Source organism: Mytilus californianus, unplaced genomic scaffold (assembly GCF_021869535.1).
Source record: "Mytilus californianus isolate M0D057914Y unplaced genomic scaffold, xbMytCali1.0.p SCAF_10, whole genome shotgun sequence".
NCBI classification, from domain to species: Eukaryota; Metazoa; Mollusca; class Bivalvia; order Mytilida; family Mytilidae; genus Mytilus; species Mytilus californianus.
The window spans coordinates 52,575,367-52,598,037 of NW_026262582.1; the positions used below are offsets into that span (position 1 = coordinate 52,575,367).

Sequence of the window (22,671 nt, forward strand, 5' to 3'; positions counted from 1 at the left end):
AGGCCAAATTTAGTAAACAACAAGTCAGTTCTTCTGTCTGTTATGTGGATTTGAGGAAGAAAACCGGCTTCATTTTGTTTTGAGATGCTCTAAACTTGAATCTATTAGATATCACTTTATACATAGTTTAAAACCCTTTATAAAAGATGTTGTACCAACTCAACTATATAACGAACTATTTTGTTCTGAAGTCAACACTTGACAGCTTATTTGATAATATACATTTTAAGTAATATAATGTGTTCATCAGAGACAGTGTATGGGAATTTGAAACGGAGCGATGAACTTTTACAGGTCGAATGACTTGCGCCCAGTTTCGTACTTGTATATAACATTGGATGTTCATAGTTTCGTGTGTAAACAGAGGTGGTGGTAATGTGTATCAACGTGATTGATTATAGTGTATTTGATTATTGGACTATTTAATAGAACTCTACACTGAAAAGTGGATCGTCTGCTATAGGCGGAACAGTACAGACTAAAGTAAAAGTAAAAGTACTGTACAATCTAATTAAAATATAGATCTCGGATTTCGTTATACTACGTTATACTACATACGAAGATCTAACAAGTACCCTACAAGGTTTCACTTTTGTGACCTTATATAACGTAATATTTGACCCCACAAAGTATTTATATCGACCAATCAGAATGCTCCTTTTAAACACTACCTAGGAAAATGTTGAAGATGGCGACGTAGAAATGGAAAAACAACATAGAAAATGCATTAACTGAAATTTTGCCTTAGTACAAAGTGAAAGAATTGAAATTTGAGAAGAGACAAATTTTGGAAATCAAAGATTGCATGGTCAGGCTTCCAACATGCTTCAAACGGGCTATGGAAGAGTTTACATACCAGATATCTGCTACCCGATAATCAAGTCAGCATTCAAAGGTAAATTCTCGAAAATAAGGGTATTAAAGGTTGACATTTTTCTATCATTGGGCAACTTCTCGAGTGTTTATTAAAAAAAATCTTTGTGGAGGATTCACAATGTACTTTAAAAAAACATGACAATATCCCAGAAAATACATTGCAAGTCTTCATTCTAATTCTCCTACCAAAAAATTATAATTTACAAAGTCAATGAAGATATGGGATCAGATAAATCTAAATTCATTGGTAATAGTATATAAATCATAATGTCATCTTATTAATGATATTCTACTGTGTACTTGCAAAGATATACATGTATACTTATGCCAGCACATGCAGAAGAAGTTTTAATATCAGCATACTTTTTTTACTTCTGTCACACACTGATACATGTTGATATCATGTGGTGCTCCAGATAATTGTTAGGGGAAATTTTCTGCCAAGAAAGAAATTAATTGTTCACTATTCTTGGACTCCGCTACAGTGGGTCAGAATGGCAATTAGTGTTTCAGTGTTCATTAAATATTAGCTTAATGCTTTGTGAGAAAAATAACTTCATCCTGTTTATGTACATATAAAAAAGAAGATGTGGTATGATTGCCAATGAGACAACTCTCCACAAGAGACCAAATGACACAGAAATTAACAACTATAGGTCACCGTACAGCCTTCAACAATGAGCAAAGCCCATATCTCACAGTCAGCTATAAAAGGCCCCGAAATGACAATGTAAAACAATCAAACGAGAAAATCTAACGGCCTAATTTATGTACAAAAAAAATGACTTTTAGTTTGCCTCAACCAAATGTTATGAAACTTATACACAATACTTATTACCAAAAAAACTCAGATCAAGCACAAATTTGGGTAGCATCACTTTTACTGTTCTTCAGTTATGTCGTTTTATAACTTTATATGATCTGCAAGAGTGGGCATCATTTGTGTCCTATGGACACATTCCCCATTTATTGTAGTCTTTTATACTCAAATATTTCGCTTTAACTACATGATTGAGTAACTTTGCAGAGGCGGATTTAGAGGGGGAGCTCAGGGGGCTCAGGACCCCTTTTTGGAAAAATTTGGTTGTTTATATAGGGAATCACTGAAGCATGGCTGTACAGGCCCCCATTATGAAGAAAATTTCTGGGTTCGCCACTGCTTTGTTTTTATTTGTATCATTACCATGATTACTAGTATAAATAATTTTGAAGACTTGATTAAGTAATTATGCTCTTGACTGATAGACTACTCTATCTTTAAATTCAACATGTCCAATACATATACTTGATCAATATATAGAAGAACAAGACAGACGAGGCTATCTCTATCATAGTACATACATGTATGTTAAATTGTTCAGAAAACAACCAACCATCAAACAAAATCAATAGGTATCTTATAAGATTAATGTCTGGAAATGATGATGCTAAACAAAAAGTAAAAAATGTGAAATGAAATGAAATACAAGTTTAAAGATTTGTGTACAGATTCTGATAATAAATACATGTACGTACAAATTTGATTAGGGAATCCACACCTCAAGGACTAATCCCAAAAAGGATTACTCAAGGGCCAGTGTTTTTATTTCCCCAAAAAATGTTCAAAGATAAGAAGATGTGGATCCTAGAAATGGATTCACAGTGTCAATTTATAAATTTACTTTTAGATAACCTACATGTATATCTGTAAGTAACATTTATTTAAGGACAATAAAACATTCTGTCATTAACCAGAGTAACATATCAATTAAAATGTGTTTGAATAAACACTAGTATTAAGTAACAGGGTACATGTAGGTAGGGAAACCCTAAACAAACATGCATGTACATTTTTTCTTCATCTTTTAGTCTGGAAAAGCTAGTAATAATTATTAAAGAAAAAAATTAAATGAGTTCCTCTGAAACGGATGTTAAATAATCTTAAATAAGCTTTATAATGGAGTCAGCATTGTTTTGAAATCAGAATATTCCATAAATGTATTTAAATTGATATTTCAGGAGCAGACATTCTTCCCTGGTCTATATAGCTTTATTGAAAGGAATCAGACACAGAAAGTTTGGGGAAATGAAATTGAGAGTCACTGTGAATAATTCACACACATGCTAGACATAAAGAAATGGCCAGTCACAGGCTCAGCTATAGAATCTGTATCAACTGGAAGCAACAGCATTTTCATCAGAAAACTAAAAAGGATGTGAAAAACATGGAAATGTTCAGCCGCCAAACAAATAGATATGCCAGGAAATGCAAATTGTTTGCTAATATAAATGTCAATGATGTCTGTACAAAAGCAAAGATATAAAAGCCTTTTTCATTTATACATGTAACAGTCATATACAATACAGATTTAAGACCATCAGACAATCTTTAAATCTTTGGAAGCCACAGTACCTAGTCCAAGACATTCCATATTTTCAACTCGTTATGAAGACATATTTGACCAATTTGGTTTCCAATAGAAGTTTAAAAATAAGTTCTACATGTACATGACATGATGATCACCAGCAATGAAGGTGATATAGGATATAATATTCAAAGTAGAGAAGTATAAAGTGAATTTGAACCTCCCACCATAATAGCATTCTGCACATTTTGGATCACATATGGATCAAGCTGTTGTACTTGTGAACTAAAAGATTGTTGCTTGTTTGTTGTCAGGTACATTGTACATGTTGACAGTGCTATACGTTCATTAAACATGTTAAATAAAATGCAGTTCAGAACAGTTATATTTTAGTAATAGATAGATTTCTTCTGTCTTTATTTGAACGGATAAACCAGATAATTAAAAAAAAAAAATTCTGACAACTATGTCTGTTCTGGAACTGAAGACTACCTTCACTTTTTGTATCTTCCTTGTTCATTTTTCTCCAGATAAATTACTGACTATCACCATGAGGCTTATAACATGTATAAGTAGGCTTAATTCCTCCAAGGTCTCCAGTTATGTCCTGTCTGTGACAAAAGTTTCAGAATACAAGACATGCAAAACATGAAATGCTAATCGGACAACAACATTTACTATTTATATGAAGTTTTATATTTCAGAGGGTAGAAATCATGGATTTGTCATTCTTAAAATCATAATCATGATAATGTATAAGGAATCCTTATGTTTAGAAGTTTCTGACAAGACATTTGTCCATTGTCCTTATTCCCTTTTCATTGTTCAGTGCTCCTTAAAAAACTACATGTGTAGTGATTTTATCAAGTGAATTTGTGGCATATTATAAGTAATACGATAACTATATTTGGTATACATGTATGGGATCAAAGGTTTACATGTACATGTGTTGTCAGACGGGGTTCAACTTGTCTCTCAATTTTTTGTCGAGCCCCAGGTTCTCACTAAAGCGAGTCCTGGACTCATCATAATCAGTCTGGACTCATCATTTTCAAAACTTGCGAGTCCCAAGATGCATGAAAATTGTAAAATGTTGTATCAACTGAGCACATACATGTATATCACCATTTTATCACAAAAGTTAAAAAATAATCTAAATTTTGTGTAATTAGGGATAGTGATGCGGCGGCGTTAACTCACTTCTTAAAAGCTTAATATTGCAGAAGGTAGAAGATCTGGATGCTTCATACTTTGTATATAGATGCCTTATGATATGAAGTTTCCGTCAGTCATATGTCTATTGTCATTGACCTCATTTTCATGGTTCAGTGACTACTTGAAAAAAAAGTTCAGATTTTGTTTCATGGATCAGTGAATAAGGTTACGGTAGGTTTTCATGGTCAAGTCCATATCTCAGATACTATAAGCAATAGGTCTACTATATTTGGCGTACATGTATGTAATGATTGTAAGGTGTACATGTCCAGCTGGCAGGTGTCATCTGAGACCTCATTTTCATGGTTCAGTGGTACTAGTTTAGTTTTTATGATTTGGTCTGTTTTTCTAATACTGTATGCAGTAGGTCAACTATATTTGGTGTATGGAAATATTTTACAATGTACATACATGTATCAGTCTGGCAGGTTTTATTTGACCTTGACCTAAAATTCACGGTTCATTGCTCAATGTTAAGTTTTTGTGTTTTGGTCTGTTTCTCTTAAAATTTAAGCAATATGTCAACTATATTTGGTGTAAGGAATGATTGTAAGGTGTATGCATGTATGTATGTCTGGTAGGTATCATCTGACCTTGACTTCATTTTCATGGTTCATTGGTCCATATGGAATTTCCATGGTTTGGTCTGTTTGTTTTATACTACAAGCAATAGGTCATCTATATTCTGTGTATGGAATGATTGTATTAAAGGTGTACATGTATTTCCGCCTTGGTTTATCTGACCTTGACCTCATTTTCTTGGATCATAAATGTTAATGTGATACTTGTAGTAAAACTTTATAAGTAGGACTATCAACATAAAATCAATGGTCAGTATAGTAGGCGAGACATTTCAGCGTGTGCACTCTTGTTTCAACTTATAAGTCTACAGATATCTAAATAAAAAATTAAGGTATATACATTAGGTAAAAATAAAAGACGGTGTTCATGTGACCCCAACCTCATTTTACCCATCAGTGATTAAGGTTATTTTTTTGTGCAAATTAATATATATTGTGGTTTATTCCATTTCTCAGATTCTACACAATGTATATAAAGCAGTAGGTCAAAGTTTACATATGAACAAGAAGAGATACTATACATGAAACGTTTATATATATGTTAATGATGATGATGATGATGATGATGATGGATAGCTGGCTTACAGTCCAGTGGCAAATTAATATGCATATTCAGGACAAGAATATGTTTATGTGATGTGAATAATAACCCTGCTTTGTAATAGACCGACAGCAACTAAAATAGCAAAAAATAATTAAATGATATCTAGAATGCAACCTACATGTATATATAAGGCTTCAATAGAAGGAAAGGCAATTGTCTATGCAATATGTTAAGCTCTAGTCTTTAATGTGTCTATAAAAGTAGTGAATAAATTCAGCAGAAATATCTTGTTCATTGTGTCTGTGATAATCATTCATGTACATGTACATCACATCACTGCATGTACAAAAATGTACCACATCTATTTTATATAGATCTGTCATATGCATTTAATACACAATTCTAAAAATAAAAAAATAAAAACTATAGGCCATGCAACATGTACTACAAGTATACAACAGGGTTTATACTTGGTACAGGCACATGAAATGTGATTGAATTTAATGAAATAGTTTTTGTGTCACCTGAGACCATTGTTGTAAAATGTGACACTTAGGGATTACAATCAGCATAATCATGCAGCAGCATAAACTATTTGAATAAAGTTTGATATTTCAGAAGATAGATGACCTGGATGTTTTATACCTTGTACGCAGATACATTTTTGTGTACCTTATATGTGTAGTCACTAAGTTTCTGTCCAACAAATGTACATTGTCCTTGACCTAATTTTTATGGTTCAGTGACTGCTTGATTAAAAATTGCTTTTTTTTCTCATTTGAAATTTTCACTTTACAAATGTATTATGGTCAAGTCTGTATCTCAGATTCTATAAGCAATAGGTCAACTATATTTGGTGTATAGAATAATTGTTAGATGTACATATGCATTTTGGACTAGCAGTTTTCATCGAACCTTGACCTCTTTTTCATGGTTCAATCTTTAGTTGTTGTGGTTAAGTCTATTTCTCAAACTAGCAATTAGGCCTCTGCATTTGGTGTATGGAATGATTTTAAGGTGAACATGTCCGACACAGGCATTTTTTCTGACCTTGACCTTTTTTATGATTTATTATTTATGATTTTGGTCTATTTTGCAGACACTTTGAAGCAATAGGGCCACTATATTCTGCATATGACTTCTGCAGCCCTTCTATGTCAAGTATATATTGATCTTAAAAAATGACAGGTTATTGATAATTTAGTTTATTGCTTTCAATTTTAAAAATTTGATTAAAAGGTTAAAAAAGCTAGAATTTTCATTTTGGACTAAGGGAGCTACCATTTGATTTTTATGGGGGGGGGGGGGGGCTAGGATGAAAAATTTTGTTCTGCATTTTTTTTAGTTGTAATATCTGTCCTGCCTTTTTATTTTTCCCTCTATTTGGTCCTGCCTTTTTTTAAAGTTTATCCTGACTTTTTTTTTTTACCTAAATTGTCATCCTGAGGCCATGTTTGTTTGCCCTAACCCTATCTACCCATATAATAGCTGCCTACTCAAAATCTTTTATTGTCCTGATGTGAAAAAGTTTTTTTTTTAATCAGATAGGCATGAAGACTAAAAATCATCTGACACTTTAATTACTCTTTACTGAAAAAAAAGAAAATGCCTACCTACCTACCCACTGTCTCTACCTTTGGGTAGGGTTTGGGCAAACCAAAATATTTTTAAGTGTGGCCTGACTTTTTTTTTTTGCAAGTGTCTCATCCTGCCTTTTTTTTACTCAAAACTCCTGTCCTGCCTATTTTTTCAAATTTCATCCTAGCCCCCCCCCTAAAAATAAAATGGTAGCTCCCTATATAACTTTTTCAAATTAACTTGGATTTGAATAAAACTCTACAGCTATCTCAATCATATATTGATCTTACAAAATGCAAGGTTATTTGGAAGTCAGGTTTATTGCTAGCTGTAAATGTAAGGATTTATTTAAAAGGTAAAAAAGCAAGAATTTTCAGTTCGAGCTAAATTCACAGCTATCTAAATCATATATTGATACTTGTACATGTATTACAAAATGCCTGGTTATTAGTCCCCTACCGTCAAAGTCGAAGGGGACTTTAGGTTTGCACTCCATCCGTCTGTCTGTCTGTCCATCCGTCAGTCTGGCAAATCAGTTTTCCACACTTTTTTTTTCTTCGTGCTTGAAGATATTGATTTGATTTTTGGTGTATTGTTTTATCATGACAAGTTACAGATCAAGTTAGAATTTTATTTATCAATTATTATGTCAATGATAGACAAGGATTGGTTTTTTGTATATATGTATCTGCTACAGCATGGGAATTGTATAGGAAATACACATGTATTTAAATATATAGCCTACTACCTAAGATTTTTTTCTTACTAGATACAAAATAAAAGAGCCCCCCCCCCCCCACCTGACAGTTCACAAAAATTCGTACAGTAAGGCACCTCTCTAGTAGACTCGACCAACTGAGCTAAAAAAAACTTCACCAGAGCAGCTAATAGAGGACAGTTTTTTTTCTTGTATGCAAGCCGAGGGGGGGTGCTTGTGGCGCTAAACATATATATGTATGGTTTATCAATGCTTAGACTTTTTACATGTCCCATTCAAACTATGCATAGTTTGCACCCCCTTATCAAAATATTTGATCCACGTCTGGCAGAGGGAAGCAGTCAGGGGCGGATCCAGCCATTTATAAAAGGGGGGAGGGGTTCCTAACCCAGGATAAAGAGGGGGGGGGTTCCAACTATATGTCCCCATTCAAATGCATTGATCGTCAAAAAAAAGGGGGGGTTCCAACCCCCGGAAGCCACACACCCCCCTGGATCCGCCTCTGGCAGTGCTATAGTGTACAGTTTAACAGTGTTTACTGTACTCTTTAATTTCCACGATTACGATCCGACCTCAAGTCATAAAGCATATGAGGCACATCTGAAAACTTTGACAAACGTCACATATTTCAAATATTCATGGCTATAGTTACAATATGACGACGAAAGAGATTTAAAAACTATTTCCAAACGAAGCGATAAATTTTAAGTCCCATTGTTTTTATTTTTTGGATACCCTCGGGACCTTTCAATGAACCTCATTCAAGTAAATATGTTCCGCGTGCGCTGTTCAGATTGGATAACTAGAATTCTGATTGGTTGAAAAAGTCACATGCAAAATCTTTCAGAAGTGAAACCTTATACGGGTAGTTGTTAGATCTTCGTATGTAGTATAACGTAGTATAACGAAATCCGAGATCTATATTTTAATTAGATTGAGTACTGTAGCACATTTATTCTATATGTTTCAACTAACAATTCAATCCAAATAAAAACATTAAATACACATTACCATCACAAGAATCTTAATTGCTTAGAAAAACTGCACAAATGATAGTTGAAATGAAGCACTGAAAACAAATACTGTTCATTACATCAAGTTTTACTTGTTTACATTGTCATTTTGGTGGTTGACCTTACACACTGATGTAAATACGTCGGACATTTTATAATGAAATGTATCTAAATTCCTCAATGTAATATAATTATTGCATGATTTCCTTTCCTGTCATTTGAGTTAGGATTCTTTGTTGTGTAGGTTGTTGTCTCTTTGACACATTCCCCATTTCCATTCTCAATTTTATTTGAAATATTTGATGATGAGGGAATATTTTATAAATTGTGTTTCTGACATTAACCTATAGCTGTACAATGTAACCTATGGGAATGCAGCAAGAGTATAAATCCCAATAACCGAAAATTATACCATAGCTATCTATGGTATAATTTTTGCAATTATACCATGGTTTTGTTGGATGTGGTCTTCGAAAAGAGAAAGAAAGATGGGGAGACCTGGCGTTGGCCTCTTAAATTTTTTGACACAAGAACAACAGAGTCAGTGCGGGGCCACTAAGCTAAACTGCCCGATTTGCACCAGCCGATTTAAATAAATGCCTAGGGTGGGAATCGAACCCACGTACACTAACTGGGTTGTCCTATATTTTAAAATAAACAAAAATTCCATCTCAAAACAACTTAACGAGTAGTCTAAAAAATATATATAATATATATTACTTGAAAATATCAGCTGATTTTCAGTTATTGAAATATATACTTAGATAGTATCCTCATAGGCTCCACTGTACAGCTACGTGTCTAGATTTAAATTTGCCGAGTCTTTTTTTAAGAGGGATGGAAAAGGGGCACGCCCCTTTTAAGGCGCTTCATATATATGATACATACATTAGACTTTTTATAACAATAATGTTGGACCGTTAAAATAAGATATAAAGCAACTGGTTACTCAAAATGAAGCTCAACTTTTTGTATAAATGACCTATAATCAACATGTGATTATAATCATGTTCATTTTGAAATCCCTTTTAATTAATGTACGACTTTAAAAGCTCTGGTGAAATTAATTTCCTCGTTATTAAAAATTAAGGTTTATGACCCCTTCTGTAGCCATGTGAATTACGAAATTTTAAAACTGCAATAGTCTCAAAACAGCAAAGATAATGAATAATAGAGATGGGTCATATTGTACATATACTAAGGGGTAACTTCGTGCGTGCAAAGCATTATTATTTATTGTTTCATTGCATTTAATAGAAAACAAGGATTTTGTGGAAAATAAAACCAAGATTTTTGTGGAAAATCCAGACTTTAATACAGAGATTTTTGATAAAAATTTTAAACATAGATTACTCACTTGTTTTTCTATGATGTGCTAGTGTTAATTGTTTACAAAAAGTCCTAAAATAAAACAATCTTTAAATTTAAATTAAAAACTCATGCCGAGTCAATAAAGTCGAGCGCACCCTAGAAGGTGTACTTGAATTGGTCCATATTTATATTTGTTTTAACCAATATCTTAATGTATAAACTTGTTTTAAGGAAATCATTGCTAGCACTGCATGCAATAATCCTCTTTTATCAAGCACCGAATTGCCAAATATGAGAGTACAAGTGGAAAGACTGGATTTTCAATAAAATTTCCATATGTTTAGCATTGAATCAACACAAGGGTACATAATCCTTAATAATAATAACAATTTAACATTTCGATCGTAGAGATAAAATAAATAAAAACGAACCCTAAATCTGGGATTCCAGAGAGCTTCTAAATATTAGAAAATCTGTGCCTTATCTTGCGTCCATATCCAGAAAATCGAATTCCTTCACCATGTTTTCGTCTAGATCTTTACCGTTATCCGCCACCAATGTAATTGTGCATCCTTCGATGTCGAAAATTCAGGTCTAACTGATATTCCCGCGGTTTAAGAATCCCGTGCTTATTTAAGAAAGTAGGCGGAGCTTTGTGTGTAAGGCCCGAAAAGGGTTATTTAGCTGATTCTTAACAAAATTATTTTTAAATTAAACATACAAAAATATATAGAGTATCAAATTTTAAACATTTAAAGATGCTATAGGTTAAAACAGATATTTCATATTTTTGGATAGTTTTGCGATGTTTCGTAAATTATACCATAGTTTTTGTTGAAACCCCCCGGCAACCTCACTCGACCTTCGGTCTCGTGAGGTTAAGGCCGGGGCTTTCAACAAAAACTATGGTATAATTTACGAAACACCACAAAACTATCCAAAAGATATGAAATATCTATAACTTAGATGACACATTAGTACGATGATTGTATAAGTTTTCTAATTGTGAATTTGAATGTAAATCATGTCACGTTTTATACAAGAAGTATCTTTCTGTTTATCTATAGTTCAAATCAATATTATAAATTTCAAAATTGAGGGGCCTCGGTGGTCGAGTGGTCTAATTAGTCCAACTACTGTATCACTCACTAGCCTGTCAACACTAAGGTTGTGACTTCGATCCCCGCACGTGGCAGGTGTGCTCGACTCCAATCTTAATTAACTAGGACTCTCCGGACACTCCGGCTTCCTCCACAAAAAACCAAGACCGCCACAAAATAGCCAATAGTGCTAAAAGTGAGGTAAAACACCAATCAATCAATCAAAACTTGAGTTACAAAATGTTTTATTGCACATCACATGCTCTCTTCATATCAAATACTGCTTCAGTATGTGGAGTTAATAGATACAATATAATTATTCAAATTACATCCAAAGAAATAATCTGCCCCTTATAAAATTCAAAAATTAATTTGATTAACTTTCTGCTAAAATTCTGAGGGTTTCTTATCGTCGAGTTGCAAGTTGCGAGTTGAAAAGGCCGAGTTGCGAGTTACAAAAGTCGAGTTGCGAGTTAAGAAAGTCGAGTTGCGAGTTACGAAAGTCGAGTTGCGAGTTACGAAGGTCGAGTTACGAGTTACAAAAGTCGAGTTGCGAAATACGAAGGTCGAGTTGCTAATTACTAAGGTCGAGTTGCGAGTTACAAAAGTCGAGTTGCGAGTTACGAAGGTCGAGTTGCGAGTTACGAAGGTCGAGTTGCAAGTTAAAAAAATATTATGTTTCTCTAATTTCTTAAGAATTATATATATATAAACGGTCGTATATATAAATGGTCGTGTCGTCTGATGTTTGAAACAGAATTTTCATGTTTACTTCGCAGTTAATAAACAAAGCATACATGCAACCGAACTTAGTTATACACTGCATGAGGAAGGGTCCCGGTATTTTGATTGCAGGATTTGAAAGAGTTATGTGATACTTATTTATAAGAGTCTATATGTTGCAAAGTCACGCACGCTTAAATTTCTTTCATGAGAGCGACATTGTTCATTTTCTAAAATAAAACAGGATAAACTGTTAGATATAAGATAAAATGTATACCGTACTGAACTAATCAAGATATAAGAAAATAAATCATATAGACAAATGTATACCGTACTGAACTAATCAAGATATAAGAAAATAAATCATGTAGACAAATGTATACCGTACTGAACTAATCAAGATATAAGAAAATAAATCATGTAGACAAATGTATACCGTACTGAACTAATCAAACATAAGAAAATAAATCATGTAGACAAAATGTATACCGTACTGAACTAATCAAGATATAAGACAAAATGTATACCGTACTGAACTAATCAAGATATAAGACAAAATGTATACCGTACTGAACTAATCAAGATATAAGACAAAATGTATACCGTACTGAACTAATCAAGATATAAGACAAAATGTATACCGTACTGAACTAATCAAGCATAAGAAATAAATCATGTAGACCAATGAAATATACTTGCAAATTATCGACATCTCACAGAATATGGCACTGTGTTAGGCCTAAAGTAAATACTTAAATCAAAGGTACCAGGCTTATAATATTTTCTACGCCAGACGCGCGTTTCGTCTATGCAAGACTCATCAGTGACGCTTGAATAAAGGATATTCATTAGCATACCAAGTGCTAACTCTACGTCTTTCGCAAAGGTTTAGAGTGATATAGGCACAATTGCACATATAACTTAGGAAAAAATCTCATGAATTAGTCAGAAATGTGATAGGCTATGTGCTTTATGTGATAAATTAAATAATTTTGAACTTTGTTAACTTTGTGATTCAACCCCAAGCGGAGAGTGCATATATATACCAAATATTTAATAATCGAGTTGTTCAATGTATGTATATCTGAATACTACAACGCAAAAATAAGCATGCTATAGATGTCTTTCTATGGCATTATGTTAACTTCCTGGCATAGGAGATCATAATATGGATTTTTTTTTAATTTGGGAAGACGTTATTAACAAAGGCTAGAGGTTCCTGACTTAGGACAGACGCAAAAATGCGGCGGGATTAAACAGGTTTTATGAGCGCTCAACCACCCCCCTTTCACCTCTAGCCAATGTAGACATATATAACTTAAACGTCCACAATTTTGAATTTCACTGCCAAAGATAAATTTTGGGGTCCCTAACAAATATTGCCTCTGCAGCTGCCCCAAAGAGCCCACTCTTAACGAAATCTGCAGAAGGGGTCTTTTACATATATGTACTATAGTTTAGTTTCTATCTCCCTTTACGTTTAATACGACATTGCTAGCTATGAAATTTAATAATAATTAAACTACAAGCCATCCGCTGTATGTCAAAAGGCTATCTGTTTCTTCAGAAAATAACAATACTTTGCGTAGGGATTATGTAAGCAATCCATTCATTTTTTTTCACATGAGACTCAGCTGAAGTCCAAACAACAAAAAGAATCAACAGTACTGTATACAATTCTATAAGCAATCATCATTCAAAAATGTTAAAGAGGTACACCAAAAAATTAAAATAGTTTTCCCCATTTTCACGCAAATCTAATTTTGTAACTCGCAACTCGACTTTTGTAACTCGATACTAAACAACAAGTGAATCTCTAAAATCTGCTCCAGGGTAGTTGTTCATACAATTCTATGTTTTGACCTGTAAGTAAACAATAGTATAATGGGTTACATCAATTCTCCACAATTCAGGAACATGTCATTCTATAATTTCATTGATTGAAAGCACTTTTAATATATTTTAAATCATTTAATCAATTGATTCGAAATAACAACACAGTTATTGTAATTCATGAGAAAAGTTATTTATCAATTCGGACGTATCGTAATTTTCTAAATAAACATGTTCATTTAGCCTTGTCAAAAATATACAAATAATTGTGTCCGTTTCATTAAGTTATGTAATTCATGAGAAAAGTTATTTATCAATTCGGACTTATCGTAATCCTCTAAAAAACATGTACATGTTTAGCCTTGTCAAAAATATACAAACAATTGTGTCCGTTTCATTGAGAGTTAAAGTTTAGATAAAGGACTTCAGGTTTTAGTTTTTTGAACGGCGGTAAGTTTCTAATGATTTTTTTCACTTGTAAAAGCAAATGCAAACAGACATACTTAAAGGACGGGAGGGGCTTGTGACGAGAGGGGCTTGTGACGAGAGGGGCTTGTTTATTTATTGATATAAAAATAAGAAGATGTGATATGATGGACAATTTTCAACAATGAGCAAAGCCCATATATTGTCAGTTCGTTTTCGACTTATGCGTTTGGTTGTCCTCTTGGTATCTTTTATTTCACAACACCATAGCTTTATATTGCACTTTAAGGTTCTAACAGCATTATGTTAAAATATAGAACATGTATGTTAAAGATAGCTCTACACAAAAAGTTTATAGATTTTTGCAAAAATTTCAGTTATGGATCTTAGAAATATTTTGTCCCGCGTGTTTTTTTTTTCATCTTAAAATCGGCCGTATTATTGACATGTTGTATTTTTCATTGAAATTTAATGCTCAGTCAAATGCAAGTATAAATCAAGTAAAAGATAGTTTTTGACAATTCATCATTTACATTTAGAGCTCAAAGTAGAGATTTCCTTAGGCTGGTCCCCTCCCTTGCAACATACGGGTATCTCAGATACCCTTGTTGTAGAGCCAAACAGATAAAGGACAGGGAACCAATCTAAGATTTCCTTAAGACTTATAAGTTGTATAAAGTTTTAAGTTGACATTTTGAAGCGGTGAGGAAGGAAATAAGTTTTTATTGCAAACTTTTTATTCTAAATGAATAAAAAGGCTTTTTATTCTTAATAGACCCTATTACGTCATAAAACCTACGGAAAAAAGCCCTAGACGAACTGATCGCCCTGGAACAAAATGCCATTAAGCCAACCACAGATTCTAAATCCTTATATTTAATCATTTTTACAATCAACAATGGTTCCTAAGCTTTATCAGTTTGTCTCTTGGTATTCTAACTACCATTTCAACCGTATCAATATCTAATCCTAAAAATTTCAATGTTGTAACTGGTCCAACTGATTTTTCCGAAGCAATAGGAACCCCTAACTCCTCACAAATATTTGAAAATGTATTCAACAACATCTGACATACTGTATTTTTAGGACCAGCAAACAAAAAATCATTCAAATAATGAACGAGTGATTTAACCCCAATCCGCTCCACTGCAAGCCAATGTAAAAAGGTTGAAAACGTATTGAACAAATTACATGCGATTGAACAACCCATTGCCATATTTTTATTAACAAAGAACTTGTCATCAAAATAAATGCCCAATAAATCAAAGTCTGAAGGATGTACAGGCAACAAACGAAAAGCCGACTTTATGTCCGGACCCCAATCCATGCCCCCTTTCCGAGTGAACTTATCATTTGAATAACTTCATTAAACGGAACATTCTTCAGGATCAATAAAATCGTTGACACCTTCCCCCGGTGGATATGACAAATGAGATATTAACCTCCATCCCTTTTCTTTCGGTACTAAACCTACAGATGAAGTAAGAAGTGTAGAAATTGGCTTTTCTAAAAAAAGGTCCAGCCATCCTACCCTCTTTGACCTCTTTGTTCAACTTATCAAAAGTTTCAGCTTTATGGCAATTTGCTGACTGCAAATTTTTTGAAATAAATGAAATTCTCGGACCTGAATATTTTAAATGAAAACCATGCACAAATCCTTCTTACAATAATTTTGCTACGTCAGCATCAGGATATCCTTGCAGCATATCATTTAAAACACAAATTTTAATAGGGCTTCTGCCAAGCTGCCATAGTTCTGAAATTTGGTCTCGTTCTTGCTTGTGTGTACTGTGTAGCATTTCTTTGGGATAGTCTTGACTATGGTTTCCATACCCCGTTGGCTAAACGGCACCTGGGGCCCTCATTTATACTGAACCCCAGGCGCTCGAAACTGAAACTGAGGTCCTGCACCAAACTGAACATTACGAACGTTTGGCCTCACACCACCATCTCTGACAATTTATGATTGGGTGAAAACCATTACACCTTAAACATGAACGGCTATAAAAACAAGGTACTTTGTCACAGGTCCCATCATAATTATAACTGTAACATTTATTTGATTTTTCTAAATTACTAGTAGTAGTACTTCGAAGTGCATTAAATGCAATGTTCGATAAATTCTGACTTGGTTGCATAAATAACACCCAAAGCTCCGTATCCATATTACTCCAAGAACTAGATGGTTCTTGAGCTTTTCTCAGTCTATACTGTGCATCATAGTACTTCCAGCCAAGCCCTGGATTCATTTGTGCCCCAATACGTATTGTATGCATATATTTCAATAACTCAAGAAAGCGATGCACGTTTATTGAGCAATAAATGTACATGAAAATGATAAAAGCGTCTGTCCATATTTCAAATTTAAAATTTTTAATTGTTGTGATATCGGTTGCAATACCAATTCTCCCTGATCCCATGTTAACTTTTGTTTTGCAGGACTTGAATTTACTGAATTGTTGAGTAAATTAGCCAAATCTATATATTCGCCTTTAATTATTTTTTCTTTTATTGATTTCTATACATTTATTCCTAAATTCTCATTTACGCTTATAACTCTTTTGGGAATGTGTATATAATCATTTATAGGCACATTACCTGTTTGTTGAACAAATTCTGGTTGGGGGCATGCTGTCTGGGGCCCTACGTTCTGTGATACACTGCTACTCGATATGCCTTGATATCCACCCACTAAACTATGTTGCGGGGGCACTGAATTGCCAGGGAGATGCTATAGATGACATATCAGGAATGTGAACCGTGTTCTCTGGTAATACTTGACTCGATGTTTGAGGAAGAGATGGTGTCAATCTCTTTGACGTAGATACTGTGACATGTCCAGTAGATATTGATCTGAAGTACGACCTATTCTTGAATCTGTTAAAGTTGATTTTACTGTTGAAGATCCATGGGAAGTTACCGGGATTCTCACCACTCCTGCTCTGGCTGAATCTGTCCATTGCCTTGTACCCCGTCTAAACATACATTGAACTGAAACTAAAAAAAATAATTAATTAATAACTTAACAAACCTTGTAGCCAGTGTGTGTGTGTCTATGTATATATTAAGTGGTTTCCATGCGTTATCAATCAAAAAAGGATGTAGCCGTTGAAACGACAAGTTAATTGTCCATGTATATTTAATTAATATATTACGCTAGATATTTTTTACGTGTTTGTATGTATTAATGAACTTAAAATTATCCTACCATTATATTTTTGTTGGAAATTTTTTTCGAGTTGGCCCACTTGGCGACCATGCCGTTTTTCCAGTCTTATCTTATTTCTAATTAACTTATTCAACATAACATTCTGAAAATTAAAACAAAATAATAAGCTATCCTTGTTTTGTCATTGTTTACATCTATCAAATACCCACTTCAAAATATATCAATCCACCTGAATATAGAATTTTTTAAAATATTTCTCTCTGTTGAATTTAACGTCTACTCTACATGTTTGCTGTTCAACCCTAAAAGGACACTTACGTCATAAATTTGACGTCATAATGCTACATCTTTATTTACTACTACGAAGAAGCACTGCAACGGGCGATATCAAAACCGTTCCATTGAATAACCAAATGTATGCATAATACATAAATTCTATTATGTTGATAATTTCCATTTATATTTACAGCAAATCGACACAATTGCCTTAAAGCTGATATTCATCAATATCTTGTTCAACTTATTGTTGGCAGAGGCCAAGGATCTTAGATGATAAGGGACAGCTACTTAAGAACCAGTTTCCGGAATTGTACTAAGTGTCAGATGATGGTTTGCTGTGGTCTCAAGACTAGTTTAAAAAAGTATGCAAAGTTGGTGTTGATGAACGTCACTATAGCGTTAATGTGTTATTACCTGCTAACAAACTGGTTCTAAAGAAACAAAACAACGTCAAATTGTCCCCATTGTCACAGCTTTCAATCAGAATTTCAATCAACACAACCAGACGCAAAAATTCGACCAACACAACTAAATGGAGAAATGCGGCAAACACAACCAAACGACAACTGCCGCGATTATAGAATTAGCAAACAAGCGATAGAGCAATTGAAAGAGTATTGGAGCTCTCCAATTGTGGTTTCAAAATACAAATTAATCTTCTTTTGGAACGAAAAGTCAGCATGTACTTATTGGAAAACGTTATTTCAATTCATTCAAGGGATAAACAATACGGAAGTGCATAACCATAGAAATGGATTGACAACTTTAAAAAGCTTTGACACTTGTGAAATTATAAATTTGATGTACAATGATTCATGGGTGAAAGCTGCATTTGTTAGAGAACCTAGAGAGCGGTTATTATCGTCATATTTAGCAAAGGGCCAACACCGACCTGTCATGTATGAACTGTGTAGAGTCAATCGCACAGTGTCATTTTACGAGTTCCTAGAAATTATTAAACACTGTAAAAATGGGCATTGGGACAAGCAAGTTAGAATTCCGGAATATTTTTACGAACATATGATGGTAGGAGAACTTTCCGAGATTTCCTCATTCACCGAACGACTTTTCAAAAAGATAGGAGCATGGAACGAGAAAGTTGTGGCGTGGCTGCAATCAAAAGAAAAAGACAAATATAGACGAATATACAGAACAGACGCAAAAACTAAACTATTACAATTTTACAATGATACAAAGACCCAGGATTTGATTTTTAATTTATTTTCTGAAGATTACAGAGTGTTTGGTTTTAACATGACATATTATAAGAAAATAAATATTACTACAACATGAAACAATCTTAGTATCCTTTATAGTCAGAGAAAAACGTTGATATATCTGATTCCAGTATTATGAAGAGTGTTGCAGACCGTGTGTTTACATCAAATGATGATAGTCACGGGGATTGCAGCAAATATTTAACGTGACACGTGGTCCTGAATACGCTTGCATGTGATATTTTCCGCTGTACGTTAAGCTATGGTATGGAAGCTCATATGGTACACTCGATTCCTATCTGTTTTGTTCAAAATAGGTCAGAATGTTTGGCTAAAACTCGTCTTGTCGACATTTAAAAGTCAGATTGTTGTCTTATAAACCAACTTGTCGACTCAGCTTCCATATTAAGCATCCATCGATCAAAACGTTTGGTAGCATTGTTAAGAATTGACAGCCATGTAAAAGGAGACAAAAATCTTTTCAAACAATTAGTCAGTTTGAGAAGAAGGATGGCACTTACAATCTATTTACGACAATTGTTATAGACGAACTCCAAAGAAATAATTTCTCCTCTATTTCTTTACCTGTATTAAAATAAGTTTTTATACGTTTCTCAAATTCTTCTTTGTTAAATTGTTAAAGAAACGAAGGTTCCAACTCACTCAGGCATAGTTGACCTCGGATAGATTTTGACTCTTATTTTAGGTCCATTTTTGTCACGTTTTCTGGTTTTTATACATTTATGACTTTTATAATTGTTTGGGGTTAAGGGTTTTTGATGAAAGCAAATCAGCAAAAACTCTTCGGACGCAACAAATCTAATAGTAGTGTTATTTTCATATTTTGGAACATTTCATGGAAATATTAGGCCGGCGTATAATTGGTTTTGAGTGTAAATAAAAATAAAAATAGAGATATACGCCAATGAACCCAAATAAAACAAAAAGACATCTAAAGGCTACAACCCTCAACAAAAGACTTGTGTCCATACTAAAATAGAGGCGAGAGATACCAAAGCACATACTTAATGTCAAGCTCAAAATCGTTTAGTGACGAATAAAACAGAAACTGATATAAATCTTCTATGAACATCTTCAAAGCCTTACAACAAGCTCATAGTTATCAGAAATAAATAAGATTGCCTTTAATTTACGCTCTTCGTTTAAGGAGCTGGTTTGTGGATGTTAAAAGTAGACCTCAATGTCTGTATTCTTTGATGTTTAAGGCCATTTTCCTCTATTCTTTTTTTGTCCATAATTATCTATTCTTTATACTTAAGCACTCCATTATTCTCTATTCATTATTTTTGTATCCATTTGGCTCTATTCGTAAACTCCATCATAACCCTCCTAATTTCATATGATTTTTTTTTTTTTTAAAGTAACCTTTTTTTTACAAATACAGATTTTTTTTATAAATCATGTGTAATTCATGTGTTAAATCTGCATTAGTGAGATAACATAGAGAACGATTAGAAACATCATATTTAGACAAGAGCAATACAAGAAGAGTCACATATATGAATTGTCTGGAATAAACCGCACAGTGTCATTTAACGAGTTTCTAGAAATTATAAAACACTGTGAAAGGGGCACTGGGACAAGCAAGTTAGAATCCCGGAATATCTTTACGAACAGATGATGCTTACGTATTTATCCCTGACGGTCCTACATCCTGTCGATATTTATAGTTTTGCCATGCGCAATGTCATTCTTGCCACAGACTGCTAGTAACGTCTTTACACCAAATCATTCGGAGGTGCATTGATTGACATTTTAGTCTGAGAGAACAAGGTGTATTTATAAGTTGAAATTGGGCTTTGAACTAGCTTTCAATAAAGGCGAGTACTCTTCGATCGGAACTATTTTGTTATTTGGTTTTGTGCTTAGTACCGATATGACAAGCCAAACCCCTTCCAACTGATTTTTACAGTTTGTTTTTATGATGAGCTGGTACACAACTGTCTCAGGTCAGGGGTTGGCTGAGCGCTCACAGACAGGTAAAATCTGAGCCACATTCTATGTGTGCCCGTCCCAAGTCAGGAACCTGGTCTCCAGCGATTATCGATGGTTGCTGTGTGCCATATTTGTTTGAGTTCATTGTTATAATATGAATTTTAATCAGGTCGTTGGATTTCTCTTTCGAACATTTTTTGTCATATCGGGGTCTTTTAAAGCTTACTGTACGGTATAAGTTTTGCGCATTGTTGAAGGCCTTGCTGTGACCAATAATTGTTCACATTTTTGTCCTTTGGTCTTAGTTGGTAGTTGTTTCATTTGAAATCACACCGCATCTCCTTATTTTTCTAAATAAATATTTAAACTTCTGCTGACGTCAAATTTGCAAATATGGAGAACTTAAGAGTCTTGCAGCAGTTGTAACATGACGATAAAAATCATCCAGCATGAAATATTTATTAATCCGTCGAGGAAACCCTCGGAATCTCAAGTTTACAACTTTTAGCAGTAAAAATTAGAAGATGTGGTATAATTGCCAATGAGACAACTCTCCACCAGAGACAAAATAACAGAAGTTAGTAACTATAGGTCAACGTACGGCCTTCGACAATGTGCAAAACCCATACAACATAGTCAGCTATAAAAGGCCATGAAATGACAAATGTAAAACAATTCAAACGAGATAACTAACGGCCAGTTTGTCTTCACGTCACTTCTCGGTCCGATTTCGTTTTTCACGCGATTACATCAGAAAGTAAGGCATATTTTGAATCAGCAACACATCGTCCTCAAGAAGTATCAACTTATTGGTGATGTCACATAAGCATAGTTTTTCAGCAGGGGCAGAGGATCATAGAAAGTTGGTAGAATATTTTCAATAAAACTCGACTGCATGAAAGACTTTGTATAAACGCTCATGAAATGTCACGTGACTAATCTTTTTCAACTCCATGTTAATGGTGCCACTTACTCGAAATTTCCGCATGTTCCATGTTATTTCCTCCTCGATAGAAGTTCTTTGAAACATTTACGGACAACAGATACCCGTTGAAGCTGTCTTTGGGAACAGTGAATTGCCGAAAAATACAACTGAACTGCATGGGTTGATATGTATGCAGATAATAAACTTTCACAGATATTCTCAAACATTCCATAACCCCTGGGTCTTAAGTTTATCATCCAAATTGAAATATATTGGATCTTATCCGATGCAATACGGCCGGATATATATAGAAATATGTTTATCTGGACGTTTCCTGTTCAGCAGTAAGATCATGCTGAGAGGCATTAGTTTGGTAGTAAGGGATTCATAAATATGCAATCATTATAAAAAATAAGGAGATGTGGTATTATTGCAAATGCCAATATGCAACCATGCCCAGTTGAAATGGTGAAGTTAAACTCGATACCTCGGTTGAAGAAAAAATCACCACGCTCTGCTCGTTAAAGAACCAATACAGCAGCTCTGAGAGGGGTACGTAAGTAGAATATTGCAGGTAAAATTTCTGTCCTTATCTGATTTCACTTGTTTTCAGTGGCAGTCCAAATTTTCGACACTCTAAATTAATATTTTTCAAGTTGTTTCAGGCTTCTCCCGATTCTTTTATTGATTTTCTTCAGACTGTTCTTCATTTGTTTTCGTGCATCTGAGCTTACATGTTTTATAAGTGCACTCATTTCACTCTGTTGTGTCTTTGTGGTTTCTATAAGAATGAAGATGTACTTATGGTGTTGACAGTGATGGGCACAGCTGCTGTTTTAGAACCCTCCCTGTTAGTGCAAAA

The 22,671-nt window shown here is 34.0% G+C and overlaps 1 long non-coding RNA gene across 1 annotated transcript; it reads left to right on the forward strand.

Annotated features, from left to right (window-relative positions):
- Positions 1-682: 682 nt before the first annotated feature.
- On the forward strand, positions 683-3,721 carry LOC127718837 (uncharacterized). The gene is made up of 2 exons (XR_007989965.1): positions 683-895; positions 2,875-3,721. It is a non-coding gene; the product is annotated as an uncharacterized LOC127718837 (long non-coding RNA).
- Positions 3,722-22,671: the final 18,950 nt, after the last annotated feature.